This window comes from Gopherus flavomarginatus, chromosome 4 (assembly GCF_025201925.1).
Source record: "Gopherus flavomarginatus isolate rGopFla2 chromosome 4, rGopFla2.mat.asm, whole genome shotgun sequence".
Lineage (NCBI taxonomy): Eukaryota > Metazoa > Chordata > Testudines > Testudinidae > Gopherus > Gopherus flavomarginatus.
The window spans coordinates 108,197,240-108,210,050 of NC_066620.1; the positions used below are offsets into that span (position 1 = coordinate 108,197,240).

Consider the following 12,811-nt stretch of genomic DNA (forward strand, 5'->3'; position numbering starts at 1 on the left):
TTGCATAAAGGTAGGATTGTTTTTAAAACAAATAAAGTTGGTGTTAGACTTGCCCAATAGACACACAAGGTCATAAGAGGTGGGTAGTCCTGGCTATTTTTAGGCTTTGTATTTGGCTCATTTATTTATTTTATTTATATTTAGTGACACCTTCAGTGTACATTCAGTTACATTCAAACTGCTTCCTGAGTCTGTATGAAACTTGCAATTATAGGAGTAGAGCTTGTCAGGTGTTGTCATTTATTATGCATTGCAAATGGCTTATTTCAAGTAGGAAGAACAAAGCTTAATAAAAAAAGACAAGCATTCTCTTAATATTTGCCCTTTGCAACAACAGACCCTTATCTGATCACCCACGCTCATCTGGCTGCTGACGCTGTTCTTACTTCATCTGCAAGAGCTATTTTTACACCTTTTGTGTCTTTTGAGGAACCAATTGGGCATGCTGGCTTGCAGTGATTCACCATCTCCAAGTGAACAGAGTGTCCTAAAATGTTGCAAATGGGGTGGGGGTGAAAGGTGTATCTAAATAAGCAAGCTAAATAGTTCTTTTAGGTGTTCTGAGTGCTAAAACACAGCAGCAGAGTCTAATTAAAATAGAGTATGTGCTTTTTGTTGGCAACACAGTGACTCTCTCCCAAAGAATATTAACTAATTAGTATTTGTACAGAGTTGTGAGAATACAAAGCACTAAATATGTGCTATTCCTAGTTCTGCCACTGACCTGCTGTGTCACTTCATGGGTCTGTGCCTCAATTTCCCTGTTCTAAGGTGGGAAGGATGATATTTACTTTCATTTGAAAAGCACTGTGAGGTCTGTGGATCAAAAGCATTACATAAGTAAGGGGAAGATCCTAAGCTGCTGTAAATCAGCTTAACTTGACTGAGTACAATGGATGTTGCCCTAGAGACACAGAGCTATAAACAGTGCCTACTGTATACCCAGAACTCTGGAGCTTAGAGGCATGTGGGACCAGGCATTTGGGTACATTTCCAATAGACTGTTGACTGTCCAGGAGGGTGGGAGGGATTGGGCTAGGTTATAACAGAGAGTGCTAATTTTCCTGTGCAACTGAATTCTGCATTTCCTCTAAAAAGTGGCACTCACATTAGTTAATAGTGCTAGTTAATGTCTGATGTAGTTTAGAAATTTGCTTAACTTCAAACAGCAAAATACTGTATTTACCTGGTTTCGTACCTTGAAAGGTCTGTATATTTTTACGTAATGTCTAGGATGTTTATCTCAAATGAGGAGTACCAGTTGCAGTAGACCATACACAACTGACTGTTATACATGCTGGCTTGCAGCAATTCATGCATCAGGATACCCTAAAATGTTGCTACGATGATATATACCAGGGGTGGCCAAACTGCACTGCCTGTGGCTCTTTTACAATTAAAGTACGGCTCCCGGAGACCCCCACTGCATTCTCCACCTACCAGACTTGGCGAGGGGGAGCTCAGGGCTTCTGCCCTGCTCTGGAATGGTGAGGATGGGGGCTTCTGCCAGAAATGACTGGTGCCTGCTGAGAGTGGGGGGCACAATGTAAAGGTTTGGCCACAGGTTGACTGTGTGTTGTGTGAAAAAATACTTCCCTTTGATTGACTTAAACCTGCTGCTTATTAATTTTATTTGGTGACCCCTAGTTCTTCTGTTATGAGGAGTAAATAACACTTCCGTATTTACTTTCTCCACACCAGTCATGATTTTATAGACCTCAATAAGATTCCCCCTTAGTCGTCTCTTTTCTAAGTTGAAAAGTCCCCGTCTTATTAATCTCTCCTCATACAGCAGCAGTTCCATACCACTAATCATTTTTTTGCTGCCCTTTGCTGAACCTTTTCTAGTTCCAGTATATCTTTTTTGAGATGGGGCGACCACATCTGCACACAGTATTCAAGATGTGGGTGTACCATGGATTTATATAGAGGCAATATGATATTTTCTGTCTTATTATCTATCCCTTTCTTAATGGTTCCCAACATTCTGTTTGCTTTTTTGATTGCTGCTGCACATTGAGTGGATGTTTTCAGAGAACTATCCACAATGACTCCAAGATCTCTTTCTGCAGTGGAAACAGCTAATTTAGATCCCATCATTTTATATGTATAGATGGGATTACGTTTTCCAGTGTGCATTACTTTGCATTGCTCAACACTGAATTTCATCTGCCATTTTGTTGCTCAGCCATCCAGTTTTATAAGATCCTTTTGAAGCTCTTCGCACATGAGAGAGAGAATGCTTCATGTCACCTCAGAGCTTTAGTTCTGTCCACTGTCCCATCTCCAGCTGTGGCCATCACTTCAGAGGAAGGAGACTAAAAAAACCCCAGTATACATTTGGGAGGAAAAGTAGGGGGAGTAAATTCCCTTCTTGGCCCCTGTAGGTGAACATGGAAACAACAGAAAAACTCAGTGGGAACAGGTTAGTCCCAAGTGTGCAAATAATCTTGTTTTTATAGACAGCGAGCTCAGGGTTTAGTAAACAACCCTAAGATTTAAAATAAGATTGTACACAATGATTGGTACTATGTGCAAAAGTGAATGGAGGGCCAGATTCTGCAAACATTTATTCACAGGTGTAGTTCATACTCATGTGATGAGTTCTGTTGAAGTTAGTAGGTCTAGTTAGATGAGTAAGTGTTTGTAGGATCAGGCATCAGTACTTCAGTGTGAAATGTGAATTGCTTATTTTGATACATGGAATGAGAGGCGGCATAGATGTTTTTAAATTATACAATTATCTTTGCTAATGGATAATTTTTAGTTTAAAAAAAATCTCACTTCCATTAAAATACAGCAATTATCTCTGTTTAAAAAAATTTAAAATGTGATTTCACTTCATATATTTCTATATATTTTTGCTCCAAAAATTATGCTGTATTTCCACAAATAAATTGTAAACATTTTTTGGGTAAAATTTGGGAATACTCACTGTTTTACAGGAGAGAAACTTTACCAGAATACAGACATTGCTTTCCCCAATAGAAATATTGAAACTTCACCCTGGCCCAATTTGCAATGGTTTTTTATTTATTTATTTATTTTTGGTGAAAATTAACAACCATTTCAGTATTTATATGAGAAATTTAGAGAGATGAAAATCTGTAACATTCATAAATCCATTCTGCTAACATTATCAGTCCAAACTCTTTAACATATTGGTTGCCCTCTTTAATGTATGTCAAGTGCTGATAATTTAGAGAACGAGTATGTATTGTTTATACACTAACATTTTGGTTCTCCTTTCTTTTGACCTTCAGAATTGCCACTGAATTCATGCATTTATTTCATCTGTCACTTGAAAAGTGCGAAATTTCTCTCAGATTAACATATTTCTCTGCATTTAGCTTTGTTTTTTTTTTTAATTCTTTCCCTAATCTCATGTACTTCTTCCAACTCTTCCAAGTACATATAGTGGAATATGCTACATGAGTCCCTATTTTCCACAAGTTTGAGTTAGCCAATATTATTAGGATTTGCGTTGTTATAAAAATCCCACTGATGACTCATGTCTATCAAATCTGCAGTTGTTCCAACAGAACTTTTAAAAGTGCACATGGGCAATTATTGATGTTTTGCCCATCAATTTTCATGCTTTAACTTATTCTCGAGGGAAATAAGTAGCCATGGGAGAAGATTAACAATTTACACAGTTCTCTCATTTAGCTGCATGTCTGCATAATCCCAGTTTTTTTGCTATGTATACAGATAGATTCAATATGTCCTTTTTGGAACATGGTCAACCAGGACCGTTAAGTGCAGTATTATCTGACAGTCTCAAATACCTCAGGGAAACTGTTCCAGAGTGCCTAATCTAGCCACATAGACCAATCAGGTGCAAAATATTTACCCCCTCTTTTTAAAGTAATGTGATCAGAAAGATCAACGAGCTGTTAATTGACTGACAAGGTTGTGTGTATTGCAGGCTATTTTGCCATCTCTCTGATAGCAGTTATTTGTTCAGTTGAAGGAGAAGAACTGTGGTTAGTTTGGGAACTTTTACCAATAAAGGAAGTGTTTAAGATGAATTTGGCTCTTATGCAGATTTTTTTTTTTGAGCAATCATCCTGTGGAAATAAGTCTGTGTTCAGTTGGACTCTGGCAACGTGTACGCTTTTTTTATACATATTTTCCATCCGGTAGTAATGTGTACATTATGTGTGATGCTGGGGAAGGAAATAGTGATGTTCTTTGAGTGAGCAATCCTTGTCATTATAGTGAAAAGGTCAATGGTAAAGCAGGTCTGCTGTAGTATGGCTTCTTAAAATAACCTCAACTTAAGTTTAAAGGGTTTTTTTTAGCGAGAGTGGCAGCTATACTTTTAAAATTATATTTGTGATATTTAATTTAGCAAGTATTGTGTGTTTGGCTGCAGCTGGGCTGTGAGCATCTATAATGCCAGGCAGGATCCAATAACTACCAAAAATCTACATCTCCCTGCAACCAAGCATCTCAAGATTTAGTACAATGTGCTGTTCACTTTTTCTTTGTGAACATTCTGGAGGTGGTGGATTCGTCTATTTCCAGGTCACAGCAGTTAACTTCAAACCATTATTTGTTACAATTTAACGCTAAATAAGGACCAGATTCTGCTCTGAGTTACACAGTGTAAATCTGGAGTTACCTCCATAGCTTTAATGTTAATGGCTTCAGATTCACAGTAGTGTGATTTAGGGAAGAATTTGGCCCTTAACTTAAGATGCCATTGAAATAATTTGGCTCTTTCTCTAGAAGTTTTCAAATAAATCCTCATGCTTATGTCCACAGCCCCTTAAAGTCAATGTAAAGACTTCTGTAGACTTAAATGGGCTTTGGATCAGGCCCACAGAATGAATATAAACCTCCCCTCACTGCCATGGCAATAAATATCAGAGAGGTAGCCGTATTAGTCTGGATTTGTAAAAGCAGCAAAGAATCCTGTGGCACCTTATAGACTAACAGACGTAGTGGAGCATGAGCTTTCGTGGGTGAATACCCACTTCGTCGGATGCAGCATCGGACGAAGTGGGTATTCACCCACGAAAGCTCATGCTCCAATACGTCTGTTAGTCTATAAGGTGCCACAGGACTCTTCGCTGCCATGGCAATGTGCCTGATCCCTAATTTGGAGGGATCACATCCAAGGCCTGGTCTACACTACGAGTTTAGGTCCAATTTAGCAGCATTAAATTTAATTAACCCTGCGCCCATCCACACAACAAAGCCTTTTTTGTCCACATAAAGGGCTCTTAAAATCAATTTCTGTATTCTCCCTGATGAGGGGAGAAGTGCTGAAATCGACTTTGCCTGTTCGAATTAGGGTTAGTGTGGACACAATTTGACGGTATTGGCCTCCAGGAACTATCCCACAGTGCACCATTGTGACTGCTCTGGACAGCAATCTGAACTTGGATGCACTGGCCAGATAGACAAGAAAAGCCCTGCGAACTTTTGAATTTCATTTCCTGTTTGCCCAGCGTGGAGAGCTGATCAGCACAGGTGACCATGCAGTCCCAGAATCGAAAAAGAGCTCCAGCATGGACCTTACAGGAGGTACTGCATCTGATCACTGTATGGGGAGACGAATCCGTGCTATCAGAACTCCGTTCCAAAACACAGAATGCCAAAACATTTGAAAAAATCTCCAAGGCCATGATGGACAGAGGCCATAACAGGGACTCAGCATAGTGCTGCATGAAACTTAAGTAGCTGAGACAAACATACCAGAAAACCAAAGAATCAAACAGACGCTCCGGGACAGAGCCCCAGACATGTTGTTTCTATGCTGAGCTGCAGGCAATTCTAGCGGGGGCCGCCACCACTACCCCACCTCTGTCCATAGACTCCGATGATGGGATACTTTCAGTCGCCATGCCTGAGGATTTTGCGAATGGAGAAGATGAGGAGGAGGAGGAGGAGCATGCTGTTCTCCCTAACAGCCAGGATCCTTTTCTCACCCTGACTGAAATACCCTCCCAAGGCAGTATCCCTGACCATGAAGCCATAGAAGGGAACTTTGGTGAGTGTACCTTTGTAAATATAAAACATGGTTTAAAAGCAAGCGTTTTTTAATGATTGATTTGCCCTGAGGATTTGGGATGCATTCATGGCCAGTGCAGCTACTGGAAAAGTCTGTTACTATGTCTGGGGATGGAGCAGAAATCCTCCAGGGACATCTCAATGAAGCTCTCCTGGAGGTACTCTTTCCAGAAGGTTTCTGGGGAGAGCAGCCTTATTCCATCCTCAATGGTAGGACACTTGACCACGCCATGCTAGTCGCAAGTAATCTGGTATCATTGCATGACAAAGCTTGGCAGCGTATGGTCCCGGTGTTTGCTGACAGTCAAGCAACATCCGTTCGTTATCTCTCTGTGTTATCCTCAGACTGTTTGCCTGTGGCTGAAAAGAAATCCTCTCTGCAGTTAGCCAAGCTGGCGGGCGGAGAGGAGGGGGCAGTGGCACTGAGCTCTTCGCATTTGGCTAGCAGGGATCTTCCCTGATACCAGCCATGCGGTGCAGTAGGGGGAGGGTTAAAGCGATCATCCCAGAGAAATGGATGGGGGGGTAGTTTGGTTTCTGCTGCTGCACGTTAACACAAAACCCGCAGCCCTAAATGGACAACTCAACGGGCTGTGGTTGGTAAGGGAAAGAAGGGCACTGCCGTTATGAAGGTTGCAGAAGCCAAAAGACTGTGGCTCACCATGGCCGCCTGCAAGCCGAATTCTGTTGTTTGGCGTGTTTGATGTCTAAACACCAAAGCCCCAGGCACTCAATATAAGATGCAAAAAATGATCTTGTACCAAAATCACATGTGCTATGTAAGGTGAATAGCATTGTTCACCGTGAAAGAGTATAACCATTGTTCTGTAAAATGTATTTTGTTAAATACTTCTCTCCCTTTTTTTCCTCCTGCAGCTGCAAATGTTTCAAGCCTCCCTCCTCTGTCCCAAAGGCTATCTCAGATAAGGCAGCGAAAAAAACGCATGCACGATGAAATGTTCTCTGAGCTCATGCAGGCATCCCGCACTGAAAGAGCTCAGCAGAAAGAGTGGAGGGACACGATAGCACAGGACAGGAAAGCGGCCAACGAACGTGAGGAGAGGTGGCGGCAGGAAGATCAGAGGATGCATGAAGCAACGCTGGGGCTACTGTGGGAACAAACGGACATGATGCGGCGTCTGGTGGGGTTCAGGAACGTCAGCTGGAGAGACTGCCGCTGCAGCCCCTGTTTAACTGCCCTCCCTCCTCCCCATGTTCCATAGCTGCCTCCTCACCCAGATGCACAAGAATGCAGAGAGAGCGGAGTAGGCTCCAGGCACCCAACCACTCCAACCCAGTGGACAGAAGGCTGTCATTCAACAAGTTTTGAAGTGGCCTCTTCCTTCCCTCCTTCCCCACCCCACCTGGGCTACCTTGTGAGTTATCTCCCTATTTTTATAATCAATTAATAAAGGACACATGGTTTTTAAATGATAGTGACTTTATTTCTAATCTGTGATCGAAGGGGGAAGGGTGGTTTGCTTACAGGGAATTTTTGAGTCAACCAAGGGGGCGGGTTTTCATCAAGGAGTAACAAATAGAACTGTCACACGGTACCCTGGCCAGTCATGAAACTGGTTTTCAAAGCTTCTCTGATGCGCAGTGCTTCCTGGTGTGCTCTTCTAATCTCCCTGGTGTCTGGCTGCACTTAATCGGCCACCAGGCGATTTGCCTCAACCTCCCACCTCGCCATAAATGTCTCCCCCTTACTGTCACGGAGATTATGGAACACACAACAGGCAGCAATAACAATGGGGATATTGGTTCCACTGAGGTCTGAGCGAGTCAGTAAACTGCGCCAGTGACCCTTCAAATGTCCGAATGCACATTCTACGACCATTCTGCACTTGCTCAGCCTACAGTTGAACAGCTCCGTACTACTATCCAGGTGCCTTTGTAGGGCTTCACGAGCCAGGGCATTAAGGGGTAGGCTGAGTCCCCCAAGATAACTACAGGCATTTCAACATCCCCAACAGTTATTTTCTGGTCTGGGAAGTAAATTCCTTCCTGCAGCCATTTAAACAGACCAGAGTTCCTGAAGATGTGAGCGTCATGAACCTTTCCTGGCCATCCCACGTTGATGTTGGTGAAACGTCCTTGTGATCCACCAATGCTTGCAGCACCATTGAAAAGTACCCCTTGCAGTTTATGTACCGGCTGCCTTGGTAGTCCAGTCCCAAGATAGGGATATGGGTTCCGTCTATTGCCATACCACCGTCTATTGCCTTTCCCATTGCAGCAAAGCCATCCACTATGACCTGCACATTTCCCAGAGTCACTACCCTTGATAGCAGCAGCTCCGTGATCGCGTTGGCTACTTGCATCACAGCAGCCCCCACAGCAGATTTGCCCACTCCAAATTGATTCCCGACTGACTGGTAGCTGTCTGGCATTGCAGGCTTCCAGAGGGCTATCACCACTAGCTTGTGAACTGTGAGGGCTGCTCTCATCTTGGTATTCTTGTGGTTCAGGGCAGGGGAAAGCAAGTCACAGAGTTCCATGAAAGTGCCCTTACGCATGCAAAAGTTTCGCAGCCACTGGGAATCATCCCAGACCTGCAACACTATGCAATCCCACCAGTCTGTGCTTGTTTCACGGGCTCAGAATTGGCGTTCCACGGCATGAACCTGCCCCATTAACACCACGATGTCCACATTGCCTGGGCCCACACTTTGAGAGAAGTCTCTGTCCATGTCCTCATCACTCTCGTCACCGCGCTGCCATCGCCTCCTTGCCTGGTTTTTCAGCTTCTGGTTCTGCGTAAACTGCATGATAATGCGTGAGGTGTTTACAATGCTCATATCTGCTACGGTGAGCTGAACGGTCTCCATGCTTGCCGTGGTATGGCGTCTGCGTGTAAAAATGACGCGAAACGATTGTCTGCAGTTGCTGTCATGGAGGGAGGAGTGACTGACGACTGTAGCTATCCCACAGTTCCCACAGTCTCCGCCAACCATTTGAATTCTGGGTTGAGCTCCCAATGCCTGATGTAGCAAAAACATTGTCGCGGCTGGTTCTGGGTACATGTCGTCCACCCCCCTCCGCCCCTGTGAAAGCAACAGGAAAAAATCGTTTCTCGCCTTTTTTCACTGTCACTGTATGTCTACTGGATGCTGCTGGCAGATGCAGTACTGCAGCACTACACAGCAGCATCCCCTTGCCTTGCCTTGCAGACAGCAGACGGTACAGTATGATTGGTATTCGTCATCGTCGTCCCATGGGTGCTCCTGGCCAGCCTCAGTGAGGTCGGTCGAGGGCGCTTGGGCAGACATGAGTGCTCCTGGCCGGCCTCGGTGAGGTCAGTCAGGGACACCTGGACAAAAAAAATGGAATGACTTCAGGTCATTGTCTCTTTAAGTTCTGTGTAATGGAGATTCAGTCCTGCCTGGAATATCATGCCAGCTAGAGGCTTCTGCCTCAGGCTGCTCTCCCAGTCGGCAGCACCGCATGGTCACACCTACCCCAGCCTACCCCTTGCTCCTATGACTCATGAAACCTGGACAGTAGTAAGGAGCAGTTCAGCTATAGGCTGAACAAGTGCAGAATGGTGGTTCACTCTACTTTCCTGTAAGCCAGCTGCCCTCCCTTCCCCGCTTTAATCAGCCCTGACTTCAGTGCCTTAGAGGCCTTTATATCTTTATAATGAAACTTCCAACAAGGGTGCATAGTGCTGCAAGTTGAGATGGATTTCCTGAAATTGACACCTGTCTACTGAGGACTAAATGGAAACCAACCTATTGTGTATATATACATATCTGTTCTCAGGTAATCTTTCTTTCAATCAGCACTGACTTCAGTGGCTTAGAGGTAAAAGGCTCTACATTGAAGTAAATAGGGGCCTCTTCCTCTACTTTAATGGAATTTGGACTGTTCCCTAATCATCTGAGCCATTCAGCATCCTCTGTTTAGTCATTTGTGATATTATTCCTTGAGCACAACAAGGCTGAAATGAGCTGGGCAAAACCTAAGTAGAAACAAAATAATCAATTTTATAAATATTAACAGAAGTGTACAGCTATTCAACTTTCAGCCTGAAAATTCCAAAATGTTATGCAAAATTTGAAGCAAATTTTAATAACAGCATCTAAATATATTGAACGTGCCTGTTAGAAAGTTAGATGATATGCCAGTGCTGCTTTTACAAATACAAAATCTGGCCTTAGAACCCACAAATTACTATGCACGCAAAATTGCATACACTAATAATTATGAATAAAATCCTGGAACCAGCATGCAGTCCTGGGATTCCAGAGAGTCTAAGTATTTCAGAGTTGTTGCTTCAATCTCTATGACACTGAGCTTGTAATTGGATCTGCTAGTGCAGTCCCCTAAACTCATGACTTTGTTGGGAATTCCCACAGGCACAAGTGTGTGCCCGCACTAATCAAATTGAAAGACTGGGCTCTAAGATTCTCCCCTCTGGCAGCTGAAATTCAGGTATGTTTAATGACAAGTGTACAATCAAATATATATTTTGTTAGCATCCTCAGTAAAGCAATGTTTATTTTGTACATGCATGAAAATGCAAAAATATTGTGAAATGAGATTTTATGAAACATTGTGAAGATTAGCGCAGCTCATTTTAACTTACAAATGTTTTTAGGATTCTTAATATTTCATTGCATTTTGAAGCAACAATGCTGTGGAATGCCTCTAATGTAATGGATAGCTTTGGACAACAGCAACTGAATTCAGTAAAATAAGATAAAATACAGAAATCAAATTGACTATGATGAAATTAAACAAATGAATAAATTGGGATAGTGTTTTCTATGGTGAGAAGATATCTACAGCACTCAAAAATACTCAAATACAAGAGCTGGTAGATTAAAGAGAATATGGTTACTTCAGTTAAACTGAGCTACTTTCTTTAAATTGTATGTGGCAAAAGGATTCCATGGTGTTCCTTGAGAACTGCAGCAAAGGCACAAACATTCTTCTGTTCTGAAATAATACAAAACTTTGCCAAGTGCAAGTGACGAGCACAAGTATTTGCATGCATAGCCAGAAACGTTCAAATTGTCAGGTAGGATGCCAGCGACAAAACCATAATCAGAAGAATTTCCTAACCTAAAAATGTTGGAACTATAAAGTAAAAAATCTGAGAAGGGGTAAATGTTGTCACAAAGCTCATTTATCTGGGCATCTTCACTGTGTTCTTAATAAATATAGTTTGAAGACTGGAGAAATGGAATTCCCCTTGTGATTAGATTATCATCCACAGTGCATAAGAAATTTGTAAACGATAGTATTCTTTGTTTTGGTTTGGTTTTCTGTGTGTGAATGTAGAGCTCATGAAAGGTGCCATACTGACAACCCCAGAGACAGAATCCATCTGTTTATCCAGGTTCAGTCAATTTTACAGATTCCACAAATTGAACCCCTAATGCACCTCAGCTCTAAGGTACAGATGTGAGAAGAACAGTTTCCTTGCCCATGCAGTTCTTGAATTCATAGGCTGCTGATTAGTGCCAATTGTTGAGCCCACTTTTTCAGACCTGACTTAGCTCTGATTTTGTCTTAATTAGTAAGGACTTCATGTTCGGCTGTATTGTGGCATGTTGCCATAGCGACTTTTGTCTACTGGGGACATAACCACCAAACTCATCATGGGCCAACTAAAGCCATCATATGGTAACAATATTCAATCAACAAATGGCTGTTGATGTGGGTATCATTGGCAGAGCAGAGGGAATTGGGGGAAGGGAGGTTATGCCAAAAGCATTCTATTACTATTCGCTGCCAGGAGTCCAATCCTGAGGTAGATCTTCACTTATGATCAGATCCTCAGTTGCAGACCATACTCAGCTCAAAGTTGGCCTTTGTGCTCCGTTACTTATGAGGCTGGTTGGCAGAAACTAGAGAAACCTGAGGACTCTGCCAATGCCCCCTGCATAAATACAAGGGTCCTGAAGCAGCCAGTACAGCAGCTCTATGCTAAGTATTGCCCTACGGAGTAAAAATTCTCCAGGGGCCAGATACAATGGTTTTAGTGCAGCTTTATGCTGTCAGAGCAGCACACACAAATAAGCCTTAATACTGAGCAGGTCTAACGTACTCCGGAGTCAGTAAGAGTTTTTCTGTGTCAGGAACTCAGGAAATACATAAACTTCCAATTTCTTCATTTACAAGGATTGTAATATGAACTACAAGCTGGGAAGCACTGAGAACTGTGATTTACCAAATTTTATTTTAATGCTTTCCAGTACAACCACTTAATAACTTGCTCTAGTTATGACATTTCAGGTACTCCATAGTCAAATGAATATTTGTGCCTTGTATATAGCAGAACAGGGGCATCCTTGAAAAAGGAGTGAGAGGGAATAATGCTCCCGTAAAAGTGCTAAATTCTTGATTTGACAAAAATACAGTTCCTAGTTTCTCAGTAATCTTTTCATGATCGACATTTTCAATGATGTAAAATGAAATAAGACGATTGTGCACTAATGTGGTTTGATGGCTTGGCTATATTTCCACATTATGATAGGAAAACCTGGGCTTGGTCCACTTCCAGAGAGGACCTTACAATGCAAGGCAAATGATGCGCTCTACTTAGCTTGCAGTACAGTTTCTTATCATTGTAGGTGGGCTCATCTCAATAATTCCAGTGGGAGCAAAGTCCTGCCAAAGGTATTAAAGAAAACATGCGTCATTATTATCAGTTCTTTAGCTTGAAATATTGGTAGTTTCTGCATGTTAGATAATATAATTCTCTATGCAGAGCAGTATAAATAAGGTATTTGTCATAGAAGTATTGCTGATTTGACTTGGCACATCAATGCTCACCATG

At 42.4% G+C, this 12,811-nt stretch overlaps 1 protein-coding gene across 3 annotated transcripts in view; it reads left to right on the forward strand.

The window, feature by feature from the left end:
- Nucleotides 1-12,811, forward strand: part of HIVEP2 (HIVEP zinc finger 2) — a 173,533-nt gene that overhangs the window by 131,784 nt on the left and 28,938 nt on the right. The gene's annotated exons all lie outside the window — the stretch shown is intronic.